Source organism: Myodes glareolus, chromosome 24 (assembly GCF_982192425.1).
Source record: "Myodes glareolus chromosome 24, mMyoGla1.1, whole genome shotgun sequence".
NCBI lineage: Eukaryota > Metazoa > Chordata > Mammalia > Rodentia > Cricetidae > Myodes > Myodes glareolus.
The window spans coordinates 26285948-26289296 of record NC_142049.1 but is presented as its reverse complement, the minus strand read 5'-3'; the positions used below and the strand labels follow the sequence as shown (position 1 = coordinate 26289296).

The 3349-nt window shown below is 45.6% G+C and overlaps 1 pseudogene; it reads right to left on the bottom strand.

Moving 5' to 3' along the window:
• Nucleotides 1–544: 544 nt before the first annotated feature.
• Nucleotides 545–1547, bottom strand: LOC146889908 (glyceraldehyde-3-phosphate dehydrogenase pseudogene; annotated as a pseudogene).
• Between the last annotated feature and the right edge of the window lie 1802 nt (nucleotides 1548–3349).

Genomic DNA, 3349 nt, shown 5'->3' with positions numbered 1-3349 from the left:
TAAAAACATTCCACTAGGTCTGTTTAATGTTACTTATTTTTAGGGTTTTAGTGCTGACAACTTGGTATTAGATAAGCAAATGGTTTCTTGTTGCCAAAATTTCTTATCATAAGTGAGTGGACACCTTTAAAAAAGTTAAGCTAAAAGTAAAACCGAACACTGTGTGAAGCCAAATGTTAATATTCTGTGTGCAAACGAGTGGAGGACAAAGTGCAGTCTCAGGACTCAACCCTCTCCTTCTACCATCTGAGCTCCGGAAATTGAAACTTGGTTGTCAGGCTTGGCAACAAGCACCTATGCAGGTCTTGCAAGGCAAGACAGTGGAGGCGCACACCATTTTTGTGGGGGGGGAGTGCAGTGAACTTTATTAATGGCACTCAAGAGAGTAGGGCTCCCTAAGCCCTGTTATTCTCAGGGTTCTGGGATGGAAACTGTGAGGGAGATGCTCAGTGTCAGGGGCTGAGTTAGGACAGGGACTGCTCAGCAGCCTAGGGCCTCTCTCTTGCTGTGTTTTTGCTGAGATGGGTGGTCCAGGGCGAGCTTCTTACTCCTTGGAGGCCATGTAGGCCATGAAGTCCACTCTCTGTTTCTGAGCCATATTCATTGTCATACCAGGAATGATCTTTACAAAGCTGTCATTGAGAGCAAAGCCAGCCCCAGCATCAGAAGTGGAAAAGTGGGAGTCACTGTTAATGTCACAGCAGACAACCTGGTTCTCAGTATAGCCCAGGGTGCCCTTTAGTGGGCCCTCAGATGCCTGCTTTACCTCTATCTTGATGTATTCATACTTGGCAGCTTTCTCCAGGTGGCATGTCAGATCTACGACGGACACATTGTGGGTAAGAACGTGGGGGGCTAGGCCTGTGAGCTTCCTGTTCAGCTCTGGGATGGCCTTGCTCACAGCCTTTGGCAGCACCAGTGAATGCAGGGATGATGCTCTGGGCAGCCCCATGGCCATCATGTCCAAGTTTCCCAGAAGGGCCATCCACAGTCTTGTAGGCGACAGTGATGGCATGGAGTCCTTCCATAATGACAAAGTGGTCTTGGATGATCTTGGCCAAAGGGGCCAAGCAGTTGGCGATACAGGAAACACTGTCACCAATCTTGAGGGAATTATCATACTTGTCATGGTTCACACCCATCACAAACATGAGGACATCAACAGAAGTGGGCCGCGGTCTTCTCCACGGTGATGGAGACACCAATAGATTCCACAACATACTCAGCACTAGCACACTAGCATCACCCCATTTGATGTTGGCGGGTTCTCACTCCCAGAAGACTATGATGATCTTCACTTTTGTTGACAAACTTCCCATTCTCAGCCTCAACCACATTCTCAGCCTTAACTGTGTCTTTGAACTCGCCATGGTTGGAATCATCCTGGACATGTAGACCATGTAGTTGAGGTCAATGAAGGGGTCACTGATAGCAACAATGTCCACTTTGCCAGAATTGAAGGTAGCCCTGGCAACCAGGTGTCTAATACAAACCAATCTGTTCACTCCGACCGGAGACACATTGTGTCTCAGGAATGAGGCTGGCATTGCACGTAAAGATTTGGCAGCCTCTTTAAAGGAAGGAGCAGAGAGCTTGGTGACACACACTTTTAATCCCAGCAATCAGGAGGGAGAGGCAGACAGCCTGGTCTACAGAGCAAGTTCCAGGACAGCCAAGGCTACAAAGAGAAACCCTTTATGGGGGTGGAAAGGGGGGGGCCAACCGAAAACAAACAAACAAACAAACAAAACAAGATGAACCACGTTGTCAGTCTGAAACAAACAGTTAGAAAGTTGAAGGCCTCGGAGTGACAACGCCAATAACTTATTTTAGTCTCAAATAATATACATGTCTTGATTAGCTCTGAAAGATGCAGGCTAACAAACAGCACTGGAAATTACTTAAAAGGGGGAAATAAAGTAACTCACACTAACTTCCTGGAAGGTGTGAACCATAAAAGAAACTGTAGAAAAATGTGTCTGCTAATAACCAACCTGTAAGCCCTTGCCATGAACCTGTTTCACCAGTAACCACTTTAGTCTCACATCAATCATCAGAGGCAGCAGTCAAGGTGACCAGAACAAGTTACCCATTTACACAAGCTCATTAAGACTAAGTAACTTAAGATATTATAAAGGGAGTAAAGAGAACTGGATGCCTCTCTGCAACTTTCACAGAGTTCAGCCAAACAGCAAGGATATCTCAAGTGAACCAGCCCTCCAGTATGAGATGAAAGTGGTCCAAGGGCTTTCCTAAGAAATCTCTTGCCTCATATAGACTGTAACGTGGTGATGGAGACTTCGGTAAACTGCGTTTCCCAAAAGCCTTTACCAAACGGTGAGGGTGGCTGTATTGCAGTGGTGAACATATATGTACTGCCGTGGTGAGCACACCTGTATGGCAGTGGTGAGGGCATCTAAACTGCAGTGGTGAGGGCATCTGGACTGCAGTGGTGAGGGCATCTGGACTGCAGTGGTGAGGGTATCTGGACTGCAGTGGTGAGCACATCTGTACTGCAGTGGTAAGCACATCTGTACCGCAGTGGTGAGGGCATCTGGACTGCAGTGGTGAGGGCATCTGAACTGCAGTGGTGAGGACATCTGTACAGCAGTGGTGAGGACATCTGTACAGCAGTGGTACCAGCCAATGGCTTCCCTGGTGTTTTCAGAAACCCTTTTAAACTTACTCCAGCATATCAGAAACTTTGAATCAGATGTTACTGAATATAATTATTTGTTCTCCTATCTTTTCAAAATCTAATACATCAATATTATCCCCCAGCCACAGAAGTGGGTGATACTTCTGTTAAAAATGACCGTTCCCTGGGTTAAATGAGGAAATCCTCGAACAAAGCAAAAGCAACCCATCAAGACACTTTCTCTTTTCAAAACGCATGTGGCAGGAACCACCCTGGGCTAGTTAAGAACACTGAGGGATGGAAGTTCACTTACTTGTTATTCCAAGGCAAGTAATGACGGTCACATAGCCCATTGGTGTGAGTAACACCTTATAATCTGACTCGTCGTCTATGCAGCTGCAAAGGAAATGAAGGAAAGACAGAATAATTCAGCTGCTCCTGGCCATCCACTTCCAGGTTGTCGCATAGATGGGAGTTTAAACATACAGGAACGTAAAAAGGTTTGCACAACATTTTACAAGCTGAGGAGATTTGTGGTGGGCTAATCACTTCTGATAGATACAAAAAAAAAAAAAAAAAACTTGTCTCACACTGTCATGAATCATCTTGTTTCTGTCTTCTTTTTCTCCCTTTTTGCCTTTCTTTTTGACTACTGTTATCTGTATAGTCAGCCTACATCAGCTTCACTGAAATCGCTGTTATTCGTTCTTT